General features: G+C 36.6%; 1 pseudogene; it reads right to left on the bottom strand.

Moving 5' to 3' along the window:
• LOC138847562 (DNA/RNA-binding protein KIN17 pseudogene) overlaps positions 1-25314 on the bottom strand; it is a 126300-nt pseudogene that overhangs the window by 35875 nt on the left and 65111 nt on the right.

Raw genomic sequence — 25314 nt, 5'->3', positions numbered from 1 at the left:
TTTACTTTTGTGAAATGCTCATATTTTCTGCTTTAATTGGGCATAGAGTCTTTGAGAAACATAGGCTCGAGTTAAGTTTTCAAGACTTTAATAATCAGCATCATGGAATAAAAAGTGTCTATATACTACTCTTTCATATGCAAAGAAAATTAGCAGTCACTTTCCTTTTCCCACTTTACATCTATCACTGCTATGTTTTAAAGAAATTTGGCTACTTCAATTTAGTTTACTAAATCATACTTCTTTGGAATGAACAATTGTGTCATACTTCTTCATTCATATGCTGAAGTTTTATTCCCTAATTTGATGGTACTTGATGAAGGACCCTTTAGAAAGTAGTTATGTCCTGAAAGTGTAACCCTCAATGATAAGATTATTGCAGTTTGAAAAAGAGACACAAAATAAATGATCTTACTCTTTACCATTTGTAGACAGAGAAAGAAGGCATTGGTCTGCAAACTGGGAAGTAAGCCTTCACCAAGAATTTAATCAGCCATCACAATGATCTTGGACTTTACAGTTTATAGAACTGTGAGAAATAAATATGTCTTATTTAATCCATCAAGTGTATGGTTATAGCAGTCTGAAATAAGATCAGTAATTATAGCTATTGTTTTGACATAATTCCTCAGCTTTTCATCTTTCTTATTAACAAAGTTTTCACAACTGAATTATTTTTATATATGCCTTGAACTCTGTGGTACTTTTTCAAGGAAAGGTATGCTAGAGAATATATTTCACGCATGATATTAAAAGAAATACCAAGTAGACTAACTTGATGGGGTGTACAATCTTTTGTTTCTAAACTTCTTTTCTCAAATCTGTGCCTCTTATATGATTCTATTGTTGCATTTAATAGCTCCAAAATTTCAGATCAATTTTCTATATTAAAAGTAACTTTATTTTCCCTTACTTGAATATCTATACTAATTTTTCTCTATTCAATTTTTTAAAATTTCTATCAAACTACATCTGTGCATAATTATTAATTTTACTTGGTATTTAATGAGCCCTATTATTTTAGAGAGGTGAATAATTACTCAAGTCAGCACAATTTACTTGCATTTTTAATCTTGTATTAATTTCATTTGTTATAGTTTTGTTCATGGTACGTATCTTCTCTGAAATTAACTTTTCCCATGTATTTTATATTCACTCCACACTTTTTTAACATTTTCATTTCTTTCACTTTTCTTCTGAGTTCTGATATATCCTCATATTTGTCCCCTAAGTAAACTGACTCTTTTTTTTCTGTAATATTATTTACTACTTATAATACAGCTTCAAATTTTTCTGTAAAATTAGTGGTATCTTATTGCCCTTGCACTTTCTACAAACAAATATTATCACATCTATTGTAGTCTTTAATGATAACGTACACTTAAGTTGTTTGCACTTACTATACATAGAACTAATATTTTTCACCTGTACCAGGTGTCTTCAAAATCTCCACTTTGCTTCTTAAAAGAATTTTAATCTTCTTATGCATTTATCTCCTGTAATTTAATTAATGAATATCTCAAAGGGAAAATAGGTACTGACTGTTGGTCTCACTTTTTTTAATTAATTAATTTTAACCTGATATAAAACTACTTATACATGGGTGTATAGGTGATGGAGATTAACTGTGCATTAAGGGTTTATATTTTAGTGGGAGAAGGAAGCAATTTAGAAGATAAATAAGTTTAAAAATAGAATTTTAGATAGTGATAAGAACCAAGCAGGAAAAATAAAGCAGTTTCAGAAAAGGGCAATTAAACTATCAAAGTGGTGTCAAAATTTAGATAGAATAAACATGGAATCCCCATTGAATAAAAAGACTTTTGAGAAATTGGAGGATGCAGGAGCTAGTCATGTACAAATTTGATGGAATAATATTGGAAGTAGAGAAAAAAAAAAGCACAATTTCAATGAGGTCTAAGCATGACTAGGTTATCTGTGGCTCAGCAAAGAACTCAATGTGGCTAGGAGACTAGTAAAAACCAAATTCAGAGAGATGGCAGAGGCAGTTTATCTGAGGCTTTATAAGTTTTATAAAGGAATTTTGCTTTTATTCTGAGTGCCATGAATGAGATGGAAGTTCATTGGATAGGTTTCAGCATGATCTTCTCATGTTTTACCAAATTTACCTTTGTGGTTGTGTATTGAAAATAGATAACAAGGGGCTGGCATTGTGGTGTAGCAGGTAAAGCTGCCGCCTGCAGTGTTGGCATCCCATATGGGCACCAGTTCAAGTCCCGGCTGATACATTTCCAATCCAGCTTTCTGCTATGGCCTGGGAAAGCCAAAGTGGAAGATGGCCCAAGTATTTGGGGCCCTACATGAGTGTGGGAGATCCGGAGGAAGCTCCTGGCTCCTGGATTCAGACCTGCTCGGCTCCAGAGGTTGTGGTCAATTGGGAATGAACCAGAGGATGGAGGAACTCACTCTGCCTATCTACTCTCTGTGTAACTTAGACTTTCAAATAAATAAATAAATCTTTTTTTTAAAGAAAATAGATAACAAGAGGGTAGAAATCAGAAGCATGAAAACTAATTAGGAGATTATTAAAATAACACAAGCAGCAAAATGATGGCTGTTGGAATCGTGCTCATAGCTATGAGAATGTCAAGACATGATTAAATTCTAGACCTATTATGAAGACGGAACTGACAGATTAGTTGTAAGCTTGGATGTGCTGTATGAAAGAGAAAAAGAGCATACTTAAGGCTCTGAGGAAAAAGAAAATTAACACCTGAATTGTAATTAATATAACCTAATGAAGATTCTAAATTTCTGTACTATTAAGTCAAAAGCAAAAGTATTTGCTACCAAGAGATTGGAAAGACTACAGAAACAGCTGGTTTGACAGTGAAGGGATAAAAGAAAAATTCAGTTTTGGACACTTGATTTCTTATTAGACATTCTTTTTTTAAACTATTATTTAATAAATATAAATTTCCAAAGTACAACTTTTGGATTATAGCAGCTTTTCCCCCCATAACCATCCTCCCACCCGCAAACATCCCATCTCCCACTCCCTCTCCCATCCCATTCTTCATCAAGATTTATTTTCAATTATCTTTATATACAGAGATCAACTTAGTATATACTAAGTAAAGGTTTCAACAGGTTACACCCACACAGCTACACAAAGTGTAAAGTACTGTTTGAGTAGTAGTTTTACCGTTAATTTTCATAGTAAAACTCATTAAGGACAGAGATTCTATATAGGGAGTAGGTGCACAGTGACTCTCATTGTTGATTTAACAATTGACACTCTTGTTTATGACATCAGTAATCACCCAAGGCTCTTGCATTGAGCTGCCAAGGCTATGGAAGCCTCTTGAGTTCACCGACTCCGATCTTGTTTAGACAAGGCCATAATCAAAGTGGAAGTTCTCTCCTCCCTTCAGAGAAAGGTACCTCCTTTTTTGATGGCTCATTATTTACTCTGTGATCTCACTCACAGAGATCTTTCATTTAGTTTTTTTTTTTTTTTTTTTTTTTTTGCCAGAGTGTCTTAGCTTTCTATGCCTAAGAAACTCTCTTGGGCTTTTTAGCCAGATCTGAATGCCTTAAGGGCTGATTCTGAGGCCAGAGTGCTGTTTAGAACATCTGCCATTCTATGAGTCTGCTGTGTATCCCATTTCCCATGTTGGATCCTTCTCTCTTTTTTAATTCTGTCAGTTAGTATTTGCAGACACCAGTGTTAGACATTCTGAGTCAATGTCATGTAAGATTAGTTATCAGAACCACAAAGCATTAATCAAATTAGTAGGAGAACAAAAATGGAGGAATGAGACAACATTGTGGCCCCATCCTCATATGTGTCTAAGATTGTAACCTATAATTCATTTATATATGAATATTATATGATTATATATTATACAATTGTATATGAATATTATATGATATAATATACCTCTGCCTTGATATAATTCAAACTTCCCATCTATAAAGTAAAATAAAGTAACGGAGAATAAGAACAATACTGATAGCTACCTTAATTAATATAGCTACCTTTTCTCTTCATCCAGTGTTGTTTAGCGTATCATAGGAAATGCTCCCTAACTTCAAGTGACTTCTCAGAACAATTTCCAAAGAATTTAGCCAGACTCATTTCTTAAATGTATTAGCTCTCAAGAATTTCATATATATTCACATTCTTATCTAAGCCCTCTTGACAATACACATATTACCATTATTTGTCTTTGCAAATAACAGACAATCTCATAAGATAAAGAGGGTTTATGTTGAGCATGAGGGAAAAAATGCTTACAAATGTGAATCATTAGGACAATACAAAGCAGGATGTAAGCCAACACTACAGAGTGTGGTACAAACAATTAAATATGTGGGAGCTAAAGAGAAAGTGTTATGAAGTACACAGGTTATGGTTAATCTTATGAAGACTGGAAGATGGGGAATGAGAGATAGAAGATATAATTTTTATAAATCTTTACGCTGAGTTTAACAGCCTGGAGCTTGAAATTGGAATGAAGGTCAACCACTTCACACTTGACATAGATAGGAAAGGTGACATATTTGAGGATTCCCTGTTTAAAATTTTTATTAGTTTTCATTATCTTGCTTTCTGTGTATGACAAAATGTGAAATACTTTTGTTTTGCTCTGAAACATGTATTGTTAATTTAGAGTTGAATTCAAACAAAAATTAAATATTTCACCTAGGTAGCCTAAGCTGTGATATGCCAGAACATATCAGCTTAGCTCATTAGTTATTTCTTTCGATTTTAATTTATTCTTTTTGTGTCAAGGTGGCTTGCACTACTGCTTGCCAGATATTTATAATGTCAAGGATTTTTACTGTTCTATATCCATTATTGACTGTACCATAAATCATATAAAATTATTAATTTAATCATTTTACCACTATAACAAAGATAATTTTTTGCCTCATATAACAGAGGGGAAAACTGAGTTTCCAACTAGTTTAATGATTGTCAATAAGCCAGAGTTATGCATTAGTGTAAAGTTTATTTTCCTTCTGACGTATCTTCTTTTTATAATCTGGTATCATTCATTTTTGAAACTTTAATAACTCAAGGTTTCCTTGATCCAAAAGACTCTCATTATATGTGTTGAACAAATAAAAGAATGGATAGGTTTTAATAGTTTACAATGTGCAGTGTTAAGAGGAAAGTTTATAGCAATAGGAGCCTACATCAGGAATTGGAAAGGCACCAAATAAATGAGCTATCAATCCAGTTAAAAGATCTAGAAAAACTGCAGCAAATCAGACCCAAAACAAGTAGGAGATGAGAAATAATTAAAATTAGAGACAAAATCAGCAAAATTGAATAAAAAAAACATTACAAAAGATCAGCTAAACAAAGAGCTGTTTTGTTGAAAAAATAAACAAAATTGACACACCATTGGCCCAACTAACTAAAAAAAGAAGAGAAGAGACTAAGATCAATAAAATCAGAGGTGAAAAAGGAAATGTAACAACAGACACCACAGAAATAAAAAGAATCATGAGAAATTACTACAAAGAGTTGTATGCCAGCAAACAGGGAAATCTATCAGAAATGGATAGATTCCTGGACACATACAACCTACCTAAATTGAACCAGGAAGACATAGAAAACCTAAACAGACCCATAACTGAGACAGAAATTGAATCAGTAATAAAGGCCCTCCCAACAAAGAAAAGCCCAGGACCGGATGGATTCACTGCTGAATTCTACCAGACATTTAAAGAAGAACTAACTCCAATTCTTCTCAAACTATTCAGAACAACCGAAAAACAGGGAATCCTCCCAAATTCTTTCTATGAAGCCAGCATCACCTTAATTCCTAAGCCGGAAAAAGATGGAGCACTGAAAGAGAATTACAGACCAATATCCCTGATGAACATAGATGCAAAAATCCTCAATAAAATTCTGGCCAATAGAATGCAACAACACATCAGAAAGATCATCCACCCAGACCAAGTGAGATTGATCCCTGGTAGGCAGGGATGGTTCAATGTCTGCAAATCAATCAATGTGATACGCCACATTAAGAAACTGCAGAAGAGAAAACATACGATTATCTCAATAGATGCAGAGAAAGCATTTGATAAAATACAACACCCTTTCATGATGAAAACTCTAAGCAAACTGGGTATAGAAGGAACATGCCTCAATATAATCAAAGCAATTTATGAAAAACCCACGGCCAGCATCCTATTGAATGGGGAAAAGTTGGAAGCATTTCCACTGAGATCTGGCACCAGACAGGGATGCCCACTCTCACCACTGCTATTCAATATAGTTCTGCAAGTTTTAGCCAGAGCTATTAGGCAAGAAAAAGAAATTAAAGGGATACAAATTGGGAAGGAAGAACTCAAACTATCCCTCTTTGCAGATGATATGATTCTTTATTGAGGTGATCCAAAGAACTCTACTAAGAGACTATTAGAACTAATAGAAGAGTTTAGCAAAGTAGTAGGATATAAAATAAATGCACAAAAATCAGCAGCCTTTGTATACACAGGCAATGCCATGGCTGAGAAAGAACTTCTAAGATCAATCCCATTCACAATAGCTACAAAAACAATCAAATACCTTGGAATAATCTTAAGCAAGGATGTTAAAGATCTCGACGATGAGAATTACAAAATTTTAAAGAAAGAAAGAGAAGAAGATACCCAAAAATGGAAAAATCTTCGATGCTCATGGATTGCAAGAATCAACATCATCAAAATGTACATTCTCCCAAAAGCAATTTATAGATTCAATGTATTACCAATCAAAATACCAAAGACATTCTTCTCAGATCTGAAAAAAAGTATGCTGAAATTCATATGGAGGCACAGGAGACCTCGAATAGCTAAAGCAATCTTGTACAACAAAAACAAAGCCAGAGGAATCACAATACCAGATTTCAGGACATACTACAGTGCAATTATAATTAAAATAGCATGGTTCTGGTACAGAAACTGGTAGATAGACCAATGGAACAGAATAGAAACACCAGAAATCAATCCAAACATCTACAGCCAACTTATATTGAATCAAGGATCTAAAAGCAATTCCTGGAGCAAGGACAGTCTATTTAAGAAATGGTGCTGGGAAAACTGGATTTCCATGTGCAGAAGCAGGAAATAAAACACATACCTTACACCTGAAAAAAAATTCACTCAACATAGATTAAAGATCTAAATATATGACTCGACACCATCAAATTATAAGAGAAAATTGGAGAAACCCTGCAAGATATAGGCACAGGCAAAGACTTCTGGAGGCACAGACAAAGCCAAAATTCACAATTGGGATTACATCAAACTGAGAAGTTTCTGTACTGCTAAAGAAACAGTCAGGAAAGTGAAGAGGCAACCGACAGAATGGGAAAAAGAAAGTTTCAAACTATGCAACAGATAAAGGATTAATAACCAGAATCTACAAAGAGATCAAGAAACTCCACAATAACAAAACAAACAACCCAATTAAGAGTTCAATGACTTCAATAGCCATTTTTCAAAGAGGAAATCCAAATGGCCAACTGTGGGGAGCAGCCCGGACTGGACTGAGTTACTGGAATTAAGACTTATTCTATGCATCTGCTCTCCCACAATATGGCGCTGGGAGAGAAGTAAACAGCTTCCGCACAGCTGCCTCCAGTTCAACCAATGAACTGTAGGACTTGCTCCTGATTGGAGAGCAGCGTACTCGGCGTGTGGGCAGCCGAGTTAGGATTGGCGGAGGAGGACTATAAAGGAGGAGAGAGACGGCATGCACCGGGAAACATCTAAGGGGAACATCTAAGGGAACGCCTGTGCAGCCCCCAGAGAGCCGGCCGGCGGTGTGCCGCTCCCCTGTGGAAGTGGGGAAAGCGGCCAGGGGGAACCGCCCTTCCACGGAGGTGGAAGGGACAGTAGCCAACCCGGGAAGAACCAGCAGCAAACCCGGGGAGGGCCGAGCAGACGAAAGAACAGCGCAGGGTCCTGTGTCGTTCCTCCGCGAAGAGGGGGAGCGACATAATGGTGCCGTGACTCGGATATGAAGCCTAGGCAGGGTTTAGTGTCGTTCCTCCATGAAGAGGGGGAGCGACATAATGGTGCCGTGACTCGGATATGAAGCCTAGGCAGGGTTTAGTGTTGCTCCTCCATGAAGAGGGGGAGCGACAGCCAACAGACACATGAAAAAATGTTCAGCATCACTAGCAATCAGGGAAATGCAAATTAAAACCACAATGAGGTTTCACCTCACCCCGGTTAGAATGGCTCACATTCAGAAATCTACCAACAACAGATGCTGGAGAGGATGTGGGGAAAAGGGGACAGTAACCCACTGTTGGTGGGAATGGAAACTCGTAAAGCCACTATGGAAGTCAGTCTGGAGATTGCTCAGAAACCTGAATATAGCCCTACCATACAACCCAGCCATCCCACTCCTTGGAATTTACACAAAAGAATTTAAATTGGCAAATAAAAGAGCTGTCTGCACATTAATGTTTATTGCAGCTCAATTCACAATAGCTAAGACCTGGAATCAACCTAAATACCCATCAACAGAAGACTGGATAAAGAAATTATGGGACATGTACTCTATAGAATACTATACAGTAGTAAAAACAGTGAAATCCGGTCACTTGCAACAAAATGGAGGAATCTGGAACACATCATGCTGAGTGAAATAAGCCAGTCTCAAAGGGACAAATATCATATGTTCTCCCTTATCTGTGACAACTAACAGAGCACCTAAAAGGATACCTGTAGAAGTGAAACAGACACTATGATAAGCAATTGCGTGAACCACCCTTGTCTTGAGTGTTGAGGAAAACTTTATTATTTCACTTAATCTATTTTTATTCTTTTTTTCTTCTTTACTTAATACCACTGGCTGAACTCCTTACTTAATATAGAATTAATCTTAGATGTATTAAGTCAATTTAAAATAGACCCCAGTTAAAAATAAGAGTGGGGGTGAGAGAGGGAGGATTTGTACAGTTCAGCACAAAATCCCATAGACCTACCCCTAAAGGTGAAGCTAAAGACTTGCCATGGGATTCCAATTCCCATTTAGGTGGGTACCACTAACCCCATTTTATATGATAACGTGATCATATTAATATTAACTATGGAATTGATCATATACATAGGACCGTCAGTCAAAAGGATCACATAAATAATACGAAGTGCCTGTTAATGACAATACATATATAATTACAAAGGAGAAAAAGTTCCAACATGGGAAGCAGTCCACACAGCAGACACATAGAATAACAAACACCCTAAACAGCTCTCTGACCTCAGAATCAGATCCTAAGGCCTGACTGAAAACACCATGAGAGCATTTGAGGCCTGGAAAGCCAAGACACAGTGGCAAAAATTGTTCTGCATGAAGGATCCCTGTGATTGAGATCCCAGTGGAAAGAAGGGGCCATCAAAGAAGGACATACTTTTCTCTGAAAGGAGGAGAGAACTTCCACTTTGCATATGGCCCTGTCTAAAAACCAAGAGTTTGGAAGCTCATGTCAAGTGCCTTTGGTAATCACTGATGTCATCAACAAGAGTGTCAGTTGTTAAATCAACAATAGGAGTCACTGTGAACTTGCTCCCCATGCTGGACCTCAGTCCTTAATGAATTATACAATGAGAATTAATGGTAAATTTGTCTTCAAAATGTACTTTATATTGTGTGTTTCTATGTGGGTGCAAATAGTTGAAATCTCTCCTTAGTAAAGAGTTGGTCTTCTGTATACAAAGTCAATTAAAAATGAATCTGGAAAATGGAATGGGAGAGGGAGTGGGAGGTGGGATGGTAGTATGGGTGGAAGGTGGGGATGGGGGGAAGAAACACTATGTCCCTAAAAGCTGTACAGATAGAAATTTGTATTCATTAAATAAAAACCTTCAAAAGACAAATTGAATAAAAGTGCAACACAATCTTGTAAAAGAAAAACCAAACTGTTGAATGGAATCCTTCAGAATAAAAGGAAAGAACACCATAAATAACTAATGGGAGGGTTATCATATTGGAGAAAATTTTTATACAGTTGAAATAGGTTGATCTTAATCCAGTGTCAATACATTAATGTTAATCATTGGAGAAACCACTATGAAAATGACTCAGCAAAAATTAGAGTAAAAATAATAACACAGGAGTTAAAATACTAGGGGATGTAAAAATGTTTTGGAAAATGAAATTAAAAGATAAGTTTCTTTTGGCACAAATCTTTCAAATCCAAGCATAGTTTTTTAAAATATGTATTCTCTATGATCTTTTGGAAGACTTTTCATAGTATAAAATAATATCTATAACAAAAGCAATAAAGTAATAGAAGAATAAAATTGAAGATGCAAATACTCTGTTAGTAACTACTTAACTGAGTGCAAATAGATTAAATACACCAATATCAAAAGACCAATTGACAGAATGGATTTATTTATTTATTTATTTGACAGAGTTAGACAGTGAGAGAGAGAGAAAGAGAGAGAGAGAAAGGTCTTCCTTCCATTGGTTTACCCCCAAAATGGAATTATTGTTAATAATCATTGTCTACATTTAACTTAAACTAGGGTCTTTTTGCTTTGTTCTTGTTTAACTTGCTATTCAGTGAAGTATTTAGCCTTTAAACTTTAAAGTAAATTTTAAATATGTTATTTCAAAAACTAAAAAAAAATAAAAAGATGTGTAGAAGAAAGGAGGGTGAGAGGGAGGATGATCACAACCTTATGTTCTTCCACTTGCATCTACAAATCATATTAAATCGCTAAAAATAATTAAAATGAATAATGAAAAAATGTGATATATATATACAGAATGGAATATTATTCATGCATAAAAATAAACAAAATCCGGTCTTTTGCAACAAAATGGATGCAATCAGAGACCATTGTGCTTGGTGAAATAAGTCAGTTCCTGAAAGACAAACCATATGTTTTCTCTGATATGTGATAGTTAATATAGAATAGAAAAAAGTATAAGGAAGCTGGCATCATGGCGCAGTAGGTTAATCCTCCGCCTGCAGCACCAGCATCCATTTGAGCGCTGGTTCCAGTCCCAGCTGCTCCACTTCCCATCCAGCTTTCTGCCGAAGGATGGCTGAAGTCCTTGGGCCCCTGCACCCATGTAGGAGACCAGGGGGAGGCACCTGGCTCCTGGCTTCGGATTGGCACAGCGTGCCATCCATAGTGGCCATTTGGGGAGTGAACCAACTGAAGGAAGACCTTTCTCTCTGTCTCTACCTCTCACTGTAATTCAAACTCTCAAATAAAATAAATAAAATCTTAAAAAAAAAAGAAAAAGAAAAAAGCATAAGAATGAAACTGACATTCTTTTTTTGTTTTGTTTTGTTTTTTTTTTGTTTTGTTTTGTTTTTTTGAAAGGCAGAGTTAGACAGTGAGAGAGAGAGACAGAGAGAAAGGTCTTCCTTCCCTTGGTGGTGCGCTGCACGGATCCGAAGCCAGTAGCCAGGTGCTTCCTCCTGGTCTCCCATGGGGGTGCAGGGCCCAAGCACTTGGGCCATCCTCCACTGCCTTTCCGGGCCACAGCAGAGAGCTGGACTGGAAGAGGAGCAACATCCGGCACCCCAACACGACCAGAACCTGGGGTGCCGGCGACGCAGGTGGTGGATTAGCTTAGTGAGCCATGGCGCCATCCGAAACTGACATCTTATGATTTGATTACTGCTTGCAACGTTGTGTGTACTCTGGTGGAATAGTGATAATTCTACTTTTTACTTGTTGAACATTATGGTTTGTGGTGCATTTAAACCTGTAATTATAAAGTAAAATGAAATTATGTAATTAAAGGAAAAAAAGAAAGGAAGTAGATGAACTAAGGGAGGGAAGGAATTATGATTGTCTTAGAATTTTATCTATGAAATGCATGAAATATGTTCTCTTTATATTAATAAAAAGAAAAAAGAAGTTCCTGTTTATCTGGGTGGTGCTAACATATTTGTGTGTATTTTGGAATAATTTATTAAACTATATACTTAATTTAGTACTCTTTTCTGTATATAATGTATTGTTCAAATAAAAGTAAAATTAATTTTTAATAGCCTTATTTGGCCCTATAAAAGAATCAAACCAATACCAACTCTTTCAATGAGGCCCCATAGTAACAAGTTATGTGTTACAGAAAGGATATAGTATACTTAAAATGCATCTTGTATCTCAAAATTCAGCTGCAAGTTACAGTCGTAGTGTATTCACATTAAATTTGAGGTGTGCATAGGATTTCTGTAAAGGCATTATGGATTCTCAAATTACTATACATTCTAATGGATGTTCCACTTTCAGTGTGCAGTGCTGATCTTCATAGTTAGCCAAGTGGAAAACTGAGACTCTATCTATGACAGAATATCATTCTCCATTTTTATCATTATTTTCCTAATCCAATGAATATTTGTCAATGAAATGACAGCAATTGGGGTAATTTTTTGCCAATGCAGTAAGAAATCAAGAAAATGCATAAAATTAGGCTGTGGCATGTACATTTATGTCATTTTTTCCACTTGATTTTGAGTAGCACTGTTATCAAACACAGAACTCTCCCTTTCTATCAATGGCTTTGTTATTCTGTGCCACTCAAATTTTAGCATATGTAAGGTACATTTTGTATGATTTAGTTATAAATTTGAGGAATACAAAGAGGAGACTTCTCAGGTATTATCACAGTTAACAAGATTTTGCTCTAGAGTAGCAGATTTATGTCACCTCAGAACTTTGGAACACATGCATATGTTCTCTCAGTCACCATGTCAAACATCATCTGGTCATAAGGAAATTTACCAATGGGCCCATAGATGTTCAGGCATGAATACCAACTAATCTGAGTTCTTCTCATTTTATGATTAGTGGCACTATTAGGTATGGAATACGATTTCCACCTTTGTCTTAGAAACAAATAATCTTCAAATATATGTCTGTACATAAGAAATAGCTCATTTCAGACACAGTAAATATCAATCAACTAAGGGGGATTTTAATGGCCCAAAGATTTTTAGATGTCAAGATAAGGCTGGATATAAAAATCTAATGGTTTATGAATAGAATAGAAAATCAGTGATTCCCTACAAGGAGGCTAGGGCTCTGAAAACCTGCAAATTACTTCCCTTAATTCCAATGACTCAGTGGGAACTTCAAGGTGTGACAGAATAGGAGCAGCTAAGAGAATCAAGATAAATAAAAAAGCAAGGTAGATTATGAAGTTGTATATAACCAGAGCAACATGTCTATAGACTTAGGTATACCATTCAGAGACAGATTACAAAAATAATTTTATGCCTGAGGAAATAAAAAATATGGTAATTCTAAATAGACAAACAGAAATCAAACTTGTGCATCCCAAGTTGAACTCCAATGTAGTGAGGCAGAAAGTGCTATTATAGAAACATGTGTGATTTGTCAGAAAAAGAAAAAATTACAAGAAGGAAGTTTTGAAGAGGGTTCCAAGTAGCTGAAGCCTAGTTAAGATGACAAAATTTTGACAAATAAGACATTACAGGAACATTCAAGGAGAAAATTAAAAACTTTATTACACTTCTCTATGAGAAACATTAAGAACTGAGGAGACTGGAAACAGAAAACCAAAATCATGTCTTAAAAATTAAGCAATGATTAAGAACCTATGGAGTGACGCAAAAGGAATACCTTCATGGGGAAAAGGGAAATTATATCTCTAATTCACATCATGTCCTAAAAATCAATTAAGTGTATAATCAGACTTAAATAGAAAAGGCAATAATATAAAACAGTTACAGAGTAGATTTATAACTTTATTATAATTAAAGTAAGGAGATATATTCACCAAAATATATGATAAAGATATTAAAAAATAAGTTGTATCTTGAAGTACCATATCCCAGTAAGAATAGCTATGGTTCTCTCAGGGAAATGGGTAATTCGAGTTCTTATATGGAAACCAAAAAATATGAGGCTGAAACATCTTGTCAGTCACAAAGGTTACCAAAACTATTAGAGTTTTGCTAAATAGTCAAGATTAGACTTTGGAGAGGATCCCGTTGGCCAAATGTGCATTAATCTGATAATCAATAACAATATGCAAAGGATAGAACCAAATCAAATATTATCAAATCATTCAGTTAATGTAGATAATATAAAAAAAAAACTGATGACCATTAGAGTGTGATACTGAAACAAATGATAAAACAATGTATCACTTTGGATACTGGAATATTTAGTTCAATTTTCTGTATGAATAGAATCACTCTGTAACCAAATAGTGGATTATAATAGATTTTCTGATTCCAATTTAGGTGACTGCTAACAGATTTTTTTTTTCTTCTGTAAGTTTCATACTTTTAAGTCTTATGTTTAAGTCTTTTTTTAGCCAACTTTTATATAAGGTGCATGATAGAGTTCCAATTTCATTTTCTTCCATGTGGATTTACGGTGCTCCCAAAATCATTTGTTAAAGAGTCACTAGTGCTAAAATATTCATACTACCCAAATCAATCTACAAATTCAATAGAAAATCAAATCAAAATCCCTCAGCATGACTAGCATTTGCATGCTTCTAGGGATGGCTTTACCCCATATCAGCCTAGGTTTGAGTCCTGGCTCTCCTCCTTGTTCTGGCTTCCTGCTATTACATTCCATGGGATGTGTAAAATGATAGCTGAAGCACATGGGGGCCCTGCCACCCATGTTGGAGATCTGCATTGAGTTCCTTGCTCCTGATTTCAGTCTGGCCCAGCCTCAACTCTTTTGAGCATTTTGGGAGTGAAGTAGCATATGGAAGATCTCTGTATCTCTCTGTCCCTCTGCCTTTCATGCAGTTCATACAAAAGCAAAGATTTGAGAGACATCTTAAAATTGCTGGCCAGATATATTGGTGAAAATTTTCTTCTACATGATGCCAGTATATAAGAAGAATGGAGAGATAATCCTATTTGTTTAATGTGAAAAAAAAAAAAAACCAACAACATAGTCAATGAGAATGAAGAAACAGGGTAGTATATTCTAAATGAAAGAACATGATAACTCTCAAGAAACTGACTTGAATAAAACTGACTTGAAAATATATGACTTACCCAACAGGAAAATCAAAATAATGGTCACAAATTGCTCATCAAGGTAAGGAGAACAATGTAAGAACAAACTAAGGATTAAGTGTTAAAGTGATCATATAAATAGAATCAAGTGACTGGTAATAATAATAGATAGAATTAAAAAGGAGAGAATGTTCTAACATGGGAAGCAGTCCACACAACAGACTCACAGAATTACAATCAATTTAAGTAGCACTCTGACCTCACAATCATCCCTTACGGCATTCTGGTCTGGATGAAAAGACCATGAGAGCATTTCAGGCATGGAAAGTCAAAACATTATTCCTAAAAGCTTACAAAAGAAATTTGTATTCGTCAAATAAAAACCTTCTAAAAGAAACTAATTATAGGGGTCAGGGCTAAGGTGTGGTGGATAAAGCTGCCACCTGCAGTGCTAGCAACTCACATAGGCACTGGTTCAAGTCCCAGTTGCTCCACTTCTGATCCAGCCCTCTGCTATAGCCGGGGAAAGCAGCAGAAGATGGCTCAAGTTCTTGGGCCTTTGAACCTGTGTAGATACCCAGAAGAAGCTCCAGGTTTCCAGCTCCCAGCCATTGTAGTCATTTGGGGAGTGAATCAGCAGCTAGAAACCACCCCCCCCCCCCGATCTCTCTCTCTCTGCCTCAGCCTCTCTAACTCAGCCTTTCAAATAAATAACTAAATCTCTTATCAAAACAAAACAAAACAAAACAAAAAGACATTGTGGCAAAACATGTACTATATGAAGAATCTCCATGAGACTCCAGTAGAAAGAAGTGGCCATCAAAAGAAGGATGTACTTTTCTCTAAAGGGAGGAGAGAACTTCCACATTGGTTATGGCCTTGTCTATATACTGACAGAGTTTGTGAATTCAAAAGGCTTCCATAGCCTTGACAGCTCATGTCAAGAGCCTCAGATGGTCACTGATGTCATACATAGTGTGTTAATTGCTAAATTAACAACAGGAGTCACTGTGCACTAACTTCGCACAAAGGACCTCTGTCCTCAAAGAGTTGTATTATGAGAGTTAGCCGTAAAACTTGTTCTCAAACAGTTGTGTGTGTGTGCAAATTGTTGAAATCTTTACTTAGTATAGAATTGGCCTTCTGTGTACAAAGTTAATTGAAAATGAATCTTAATGGAGAATGGTACTGGCAAGGGGAGAGGTAGGAGGAGGAGGGGTGGGAGGGCAGGTATGGTGGGAAGAATCACTATATTCCTAAAGTTGTACTTATGAAATTCGTACTCATTAAATAAAAGGTTTCTTTGGGAAAAAATACAAACTAAGAATTTCAACAAATAAAAATACAAAAAAGTACCAAACAGAAATAGATCTAAATGATGCTATAATTGAACTGAAAAATTTTAAAAAGACTAGATAAAGGAAACAAAAGCACTAGTGAATTTGAAGCCAGGTAATTGGAAATTATACCTTCTGAAAAGCAAAAAAATAAGTAAGAAAAAGGAAAAAAAAAGTTGATCTAGTTTAAGAGACTAATGGAACACTATGAAGCATAGCAATGCATGTGTTACCAGTATATCAGAAGGAAACAAAGATAAACAGACAGAAAAACACATTCAAAGAAATCATGTCAGAAAACTTGCAAAGTCTGGGGAAAGAAATAGAAATCTAGATTCAGGAGGCTTAAAGATTATGTAATAAGATTAATCCAAAGATACCCACATCAAAATGTATCATAACCAAATCTTCACATGTTAAGAGGGAGTTTTGAAAGTGAAAACTAAAAGCAAATTGTTACATGCAAGGGACTCACCATAATATTATAGTGGGGTTATTTTTAGCAGAAATCTTGCAGGTCAGAAAAGAGGGGATAGCACATTCAAAATTCAGGGGGGATGGTATTTCAATTAAGAATCCAATACCTAGCAACTGTCTTTCAAAATTAAAAAGTGACAAAGACATTCTGAGACCCATACAAGCTGAAAGAGTTTATCATCACTAGACTTGCCTTTCTAGAATCAGTAAAGGGAGTTATTCAAGTTTAAAAAAGAGAATGCTAATTAGTGACATTAAAACACAAGAATGTATAAAATTCACCAGTAAAAGGAATTATGTTGTCAAATACAAAACACTCTAATGTTGTAATTGCAGTTGGTAAATCAATTATATCTTTAGTAGAAGGTTAAAAGGCAAAACTATTAAGAACAACCAAAGTTACAAAAGTTTGTTAAGGATGCAAATTACTAAAAATTGTAATGTGATCCCAAGGGAATAAACATCATAACATGGGAAAAGGAAGAGTAGAAGATTAGAAATTGTGTATGTGATCAAAATTAGGTTGTTATCAGCACAAAATAGACAGTTATATATTCTTTAAGCCACAAGGTAACAAAAAAGCAAAAGAAATTATCCAGAACAGATCACTAATGAAAGCATCAAACAACACAGTAACAAAGTGGTACAAATAGAGGAAGGAAGAAACAAGGGATTTATAAAACAGCAAGCAAGAATATTATTTTCTTAAAGATTAATTTTTTTGAAAAGTAGAGTTACAGAGAATTTGACAGATGCAGAGATAGGAGTGGGGGGATGGAGAGATAGAGAGAGAGGGAGGGAGCAAGGGAGAGAAAGAGATTGGGGCGATGGAGGGAGGGAGTGGGAGGATCATTCTTCCTTCTGCTGGTTCATTCATCAATGGCCGTAAGTGGTTGCAACTGCCAGGACTGGGCCTGGACAAAGCCAGAAGCCTGGAACCCCAACCAGGTCTCCCACGTGGGTGGCAGGAGTCCATGTACTTGGGCCATCTTCTGTTGCCTTCCAAGGTGCACCAGCAGGGAGCAGGATTGATAGAAGTGCAGTTGGGATTCAAACTGGTGCTCATATGGGATGCTGGCATTTCAGCGTTGGGCTTAAACCATTGTGTCACAATATTGGACCCAAGAAAATATATTAGCAAGATGATAATAAGTAGTCCATACCGTGAAATAATTAATTCTAGTTTTTGTGTAAATTAATGAAATTCTCCATACAAAATCATAAACTGGCTGAATTCATAAAATTCTTGTAACTGAATGTCAAGTTTTTTCTTCCCCAAAATTGTGCTCAAACACCCCAGTACCACTGGCCCCTTCGGGTTGCTGCCTTTCTTGGAGCCCGTTCTCCATGCCACTCTAACTGGAGGTCCTTGAGTCCATTAAATCTTGCTTTTAAATCTAAAACAAAATCAAGACATTGGGCTGATCATTTGGTACAGTGATTAAATTATTGCTTGAGAGACCCATATTCCATATCCCATTCCCTGAGTTCATGTTCTGGCTCCGTATCTGATCCAGCTTCCTGCTAATGAACACCGTTGGAGGCAGCAGGTAGTATCTCAAGTATTTTGTTCCCTGCTACCCATGTTGGAGATCAGCTAGAGTTTTAAGTTACTGGGTTTAGCCTGGCCAAGCTCCCATTGTTGCTGCCATTTGGGTAATGAACCATTGAATGGAGGATTGATGACTCTCTTTCTCATACTCTCTCTCTTTCAAATAAATATATTAATTTATTTTAAAAATGAAAGCTGAGCTATATGTTACATACAAAAGACACTCAGACCAAAACTGAAGGGAAAGAAAGACATTCCATTTGAATGGAAATAGAAAGAGATCTGGGTAGTTCAACTTATTTAATAAAATATAGGTTTATGACAAAATCTGCTAAGAAGATGAAGGTGATAATTCATCAGAAGATATAATAATCATAGATATGTATATATCTAACATCAAAGCACCAAAAGACATAAAGCAAACTAAGTAATTTGAAGAGAGATAGGGACTGCCGGCGCCGCCATAGCTCAGTAGGCTAATCCTCCGCCTGCGGTGCCAGCACACTGGGTTCTAGTCCCAGTCGGGGCACCGGATTCTGTCCTGGTTGCCCCTCTTCCAGGCCAGCTCTCTGCTATGGCCCAGGAGTGCAGTGGAGGATGGCCCAAGTGCTTGGGCCCTGTACCCCATGGGAGAGCAGGAGAAGCACCTGGCTCCTGCCTTCGGATCAGCGCGATGCGCCGGCTGCAGCACACCGGCCGCGGCAGCCATTGGAGGGTGAACCAATGGCAAAGGAAGAACTTTTTCTCTGTCTTTTTCTCTCTCACTGTCCACTCTGCCTGTCAAAAAATAAAAGAAAAGAGATAGGGACTGTAACACTATAAAAATATTTCGATACTCATCTCTCAACATTAGATAGATATCCAGACATGAAATTAATAAAGAGACATCGAAACTGAATAACACTGCTGAACAAGTGGACCTAATGGAGATATACAGAAAATTCTATCCTACACCACAGAATAAAGATTCTTCACACTGTGATCCAAGATAGACCATATATTTGGCCACAAAATAAGACTTAACACATTTAAGAAGAGTGAAATTATATTATCTTTTTGTACCACAATGGTATGAAACTAGAAATAAAAGGAGGAATCCAGGAAAATTAATGAATATGCGGAATTTAAACAATATGTTCCTGAAAAACCATTGCATCAAGTAGGAAATTTAAGGAGAAATTAAAATATATTTTGCAACAAATAAAGAATATCCAAGCTTAATGGATATTAAGTTTATAGCAGTAAGTGTCCATATAAAAAACAGAAACATTTCAAACTTAAAGTTCCTCAAAGAATTACAAAAAGAAGAAATTAAGATCAAAGTTATCAGAAGGAAAGAAATGCAAAAGTTTAGAGCAAAATAAATTAACTGAAACTATGAAAACAATAGACAAGATCGAGTAAGTTTACAGTTTTTCTTTGAAAGCATAAAAAAATTGATAAACCCTTAGGTTTACTAAGAAGAAAAGAGAAGAAATTAAAGTAAATAATCTAAAAAATAAAGAGTAATAATTCGGGGCCAGCGCTGTGGCATAGCGGGTAAAGTCGCCGCCTGTAGTGCCGACACCCCATATGGGTGCCAGTTCGAGACCTGGCTGCTCCACTTCCTATCCAGCTTTCTGCTATGGCCTGAGAAAGCAGTAGAAGTTGGCTCAAGCCCTTGGGCCCCTGCACTCACGTGGGAGACCCAAAAGAAGCTCCTGGCTCCTGGTTTCCTATTGGCGCGGCTCCAGCCAATGTGGCTATCTGGGGAGTGAATCAGCGGATGGAAGACCCCTCTTTCTCTCTCTCTCTCTGCCTCTCCTTCTCTCTGTGTAATTCTGACTTCCAAGTAAATAAATAAACTTTCAAAAAAGAGTAATCATTATAACTGTTGATGTAGAAATGGAAAACATGACAGAATAATTTGTACATACAACGGATAACATATAAATATAAACGATGATAAAAGACTATGAACATTTACACAGCAAAAATTTGAAAGCCTTGAAGAAATGGATAAACGCCTAGAAACTTAGTTGCATTAACCATCAAGCCTGGATTAAGGAGCAATTGGTCTTTTGGAAAGACCAATAATGAGTATGGAACATAAACCGTTAATTAAAAGTCTCCCATAAAAGAAAATCCTAGAACCAGATGGCTTTATGCTTAAATTTTATGAAAAACTTTTAAAAAAATTAATACTAATACTTCTTCAACTATTCTAAAAAACTGAAGAGGAGCTAATACTTCCAGGAATATTTTCAGAGGCCAGAATTAACCTGACCAGAAACAGACAAACAAATGAACAAACAAAAGACACACAAAGCAGATAAAGACATGACAAGCTATCTGTATGCTGTGCCCAGGTCACCTATTCCATAACTGCCAAGCACAATGTTCCTTAGCCCTCAGCAAACCAAGCACCCTGCTCCCTATGGCACTTTACCTACTGCTCCTGTCCCTGACCATCTCCCTCCCTAATATTCTCACCTCCACCTCTTCTTATTCTGGTCCACTGATCACTGGTCATGCATGAGTATTTTTGGAGTGGCTCCAAACATGGTTGTTTTGGGGACACACATGAGTCTGGCTTTTTTAACTGTGGCACAGACATATCATCAGTATGCCTGATTCAGAAGAACCAAAGTCTTGCCCTTAAAGGGATCACATGGCAATAGAGGAGACTTCTCATAAACAAGTCCATTAATAAACACAAGTAACATAGTTCAGATTGAGAGAAGTACTGTAAAGAACATAATTAGGTTAGGAAAGTTGATGGTCAAAGTAAACACTTATGAAGGAGGGGAAATTAGTGTTCCATATTTAAATTTCTCCTGTAGAAGGCTTATTTAGTAAAAAATAATGAAAAATCAAAATACAAAAAAAGAAAATTAAGATCTAATATCAGGAATGAAGATAGATGCAAAATTGTAAACAAAGTACTAGTGAACTATATTTGATGACACATTAAGTGAATCTTTCCTCAGCACAACTGGGATTTTTTATTCTGAGATGCAAGGTTGGCTCAACATATGCAAATCAATAAATACGATTTACTTTAACAGAATGAAGGATAAAATGCATATGATCATCTCAATACACATAGAAAAGTCATTTGACCAAATTCAACAATCTTTCATGTTATAAACTTTTAAACAATTAGTGAAGAAGAATATTCATCACAAAACAAAGACCAAAATTGACAAGTTAACAGCTAACAACAAGCTCAGTAATAAATAACAAAGAAGGCTTTTCTTCCAAATTCATGAGAAAATGAAAATTCTTACTCTATCATTTCACTTCAAAATTGTACTGAATGTCCTAACAGAGCAATTAGGCAAGTTAAAAAAATAAAGTGCATCCTAGAAGTAAAGGAAAAATTGAAATTTAGAATACTATACAGCAGTCAAAAACAAGGAAACCCGGTCATTTGCAACAAGATGGAGGAATTTGGAAAACATCATGCTGAGTGAATTAAGCTAGTCCCAAAGGGACAAATATCATATGTTCTCCCTGATCGGAGACAACTAACTGAGCACCAAAGGGGAAACTTGTTGAAGTGAAATGGACACTATGAGAAACAGTGACTTGATCAGCTCTTGTCCTGAAAGTTGATGTACAATGTAATACTTTATCCATTTTAGTATTTTTTTGTTCTAGTACCATTGGATGAACTCTGTAGTTAACACACAATTATTCTTAGGTGTTTAAATTATAACTGAAAAGTGATACCTGTTAGGAATTTGGAAAAAGTTAAGCTGAGTGAAATAAGCCAATCCCAAAGGGACAAATACCACTTGTTCTCCTTGATAGGTGACAACTAACTGAGCACCAAAAGGGAAACCTGTTAAAGTGAAATGAACACTATGAAAAATGGTGACTTGATCAGCCCTCACCCTGACTGTTGATGAGCAACTTAATATGTTATCCCTCTTAGTATTTTTTTGTTTGTTCTACTTAATACTTTTGGTTGAATACTGTAATCAATACACAATTCTTCTTAAGTGCTGAAACTTAACTGAAAAGTGATTGCTGTTAAATATAAGAGTGGGAATAAGAGAGGGAAGAGATGTGCAATTCGGGACATGCTCAAGCTGACTTACCTCAAACGGTAGAGTTAGAAATATACCAGGGGATTCCAATTCAATCCCTTCAAGGTGGCATGTACCAATGCCATCTCACTAGTCCCAGTGATCAATTACTGTTCACAATTGATCGTAATGATAGGACTAAGAACCAAAGGGATCACATAAACAAGAATAGTGTCTGCAAATACTAGGTGATAGAATAAAAATGGGAGAGAACGATCCAACTTGGGAAGTGAGATACACAGCAGACCCATAGAATGGCAGATGTCCTAAACAGCACTCTGGCCTCAGAATCAGCCCTTAAGGCATGCAGATCTGGCTGAAATGCCCATGAGAGTATTTCAGGCATGGAAAGCCAAGAAACTCTGGGGGGGAAAAAAAACCCTAAATGAAAGATCTCCGTGAGTGAGATCCCAGTGGAAAGAACAGGTCATCAAAGAAGGAGGTACCTTTCTCTGAAGGGAGGAGAGAACTTCCACTTTGACCATGGCCTTGTCTAAATATGATCAGAGTCAGTGAACTCAGGGGGCTTCCATAGCCTTGGTAGCTCATGACAACAGCCTAGGGTGATTACTGAGGCCATAAACAAGAGTGTCAATTTGTTAAGGCAACAACAGGAGTCACTGTGCACTTACTCCTCATGTAGGATCTTTGTCCTTAGTGTGCTGTACATTGGGATTTAATGCTATAACGAGTACTCAAACAGTATTTTTCACTTTATGTTTCTGTGTGGGAGCAAACTGTTGAAATCTTTACTTAATGTATGCTAAACGGGTCTTCTGTATATAAAGAGAATCGAAAATGAATCTTGATGTGAATGGAAGGGGAGAGGGAGTGGGAAAGGGGAGGGTTGCAGGTGGGAGGGATGTTATAGGGGGAAACCATAGTAATCCATAAACTGCACTTTGCAAATTTATATTCATTAAATAAAAGTTAAAAAAAAAGAAATTTTGGGAGACAAGAATGGAGTTCCTGGTTCCTGGCTTCATCCTGGTCTAGGTCTAACCCTGTCTATTGCTTGCATTTTGCAAGTGAACCAGCAGATGAAAGGTATTTCTTGGGGGGAGGTGCTGTGCTGTGGAATATTAGGCTAAGCCTCCATCTGCAGCACTGGAAGCCATTATCAGTTCCAATTCATGTCATGGCTGCTCCTCCTCTGATGTAGCTCTTTGCTTATGGCCTGGGAAAGTAGTAGAAGATGGCCCAAGTGCTTGGGCCCCTGCACTCAGGAGGGAGACCAGGAAGAAGCTCCTGGCTCCTGGCTTTGGATCAGCCTAGCTCTAGCCATTGTGGCCACTTGGGGAGTGAACCAGTGGATGGAAGACCTTTCTCTCTGTCTCTCCCCATCTCCCTCTGTGCCTCTGCCTCTCCAATAAGTAAAATAAAATAAAAGGTATTTCTCTTTTCCTCTGGTTCCCTCCCACCCTCCCTTCCTAACATTGCTTCTCAGTAAATAAAGAAATCATTGAAAACAGAAAAGCCCATAGAACTGTGATCAACAAGAACCAAGCTAGAGGCAACTCAAAACATCAGACCACTTTAAGTATTTGTGGAAAAATATAATTAAAAAGATAAATTCATTTTGGTGCAAAAATTTTTAAATATATACATTGTTTCCATTATATACACTTCCATGGAGATTTTGAAAACCTCCTATATTACAAAGCTATAGTTATCAAACCAGAATATTCTTAGCATAAAAACAGACATAATAAACCATAAAATAGGATGAACAGCCCACAACTAAACCCACACATGTATGCTCAATAGTTATTATCAGTTCTGTGTCAAGAACACACAATGGAGAAAAATAATGTCACCTGAATAAACAGTGTTGAGAAGACTGGATATCCACATGCAAATAAATGCAATTGGACCATTATATCACTCCGTTTTCAAGCGTGAAATAAAATGTATTAAATACTTAAATGTATGACTTGAAAGTATAAAATCATTAGACAAAAAAATAAGGGGAATATTTCATGACATTTGTCTGGGCAGTGATTTCTTTTCTATAACCCCAAAACCAAAGGAAGCGAATGCAAAAATGAAAATGATTTCATCAAATTTTAAGTTTCTTCATGGCCGGCGCCACGGCTCAATAGGCTAATCCTCCACCTGGCAGCGCCGGCACATGGGGTTCTAGTCCCGGTCAGGGCGCTGGATTCTGTCCCAGTTGCCCCCCTTCCAGGCCAGCTCTCTGCTGTGGCCTGGGAGTGCAGTGGAGGATGGCCCAAGTGCTTGGGCCCTGCACCCCATGGGAGACCAGGAGAAGCACCTGGCTCCTGCCATCGGATCAGCGCGGTGCGCCGGCCGCGGCGGCCATTGGAGGGTGAACCAACGGCAAAGGAAGACCTTTCTCTTTCTCTCTCTCTCTCTCTCTCTCTCTCTCTCACTGTCCATTCTGCCAAAAAAAAAAAAAAGTTTCTTCACAGTTAAGGAAACAATAGAGTGAAGAAACAGAACACAGACTGAGAGAAAATATTTGCATACCATAGATGAGGGACTAATATCCAGAATATACAAAGAAATCAAACAATTCAATAGTAATGAAATAAATAATACTATTAAAAAGGTGAATGACTTGAATAGACATTTCTCAAAAGAAGACATACAAATGTCCTACAAATATATGAAGAAATGCCGAGCATCTCTATTCATCAGATAAATGCAAATTAAAATCACAGTGAAATATCACATCATACTTTTTAGACTGGTGAAAGAGCTGATAGTTAATACATAATAGCAAAGATGTGGAGAAAATGGATCCTTTAGATACTGCTGAGTATATTGTAAATTAATAATTCATTTTATGATAGTATAGAGGTTCCTCATACTAAAGATAATATTACCATATGACCCAGCACTCCCACTAATGGATGTTTACAGAAAGGAACTGAAATCAGGATATGAAAGAAATGTTT

Source organism: Oryctolagus cuniculus, chromosome X (genome assembly GCF_051225735.1).
Source record: "Oryctolagus cuniculus isolate XC-2025 breed Fujian yellow rabbit chromosome X, ASM5122573v1, whole genome shotgun sequence".
NCBI classification, from domain to species: domain Eukaryota; kingdom Metazoa; phylum Chordata; class Mammalia; order Lagomorpha; family Leporidae; genus Oryctolagus; species Oryctolagus cuniculus.
Note: the sequence above shows the minus strand (reverse complement) of the source record. Positions and strands in the feature narration are given on the sequence as shown.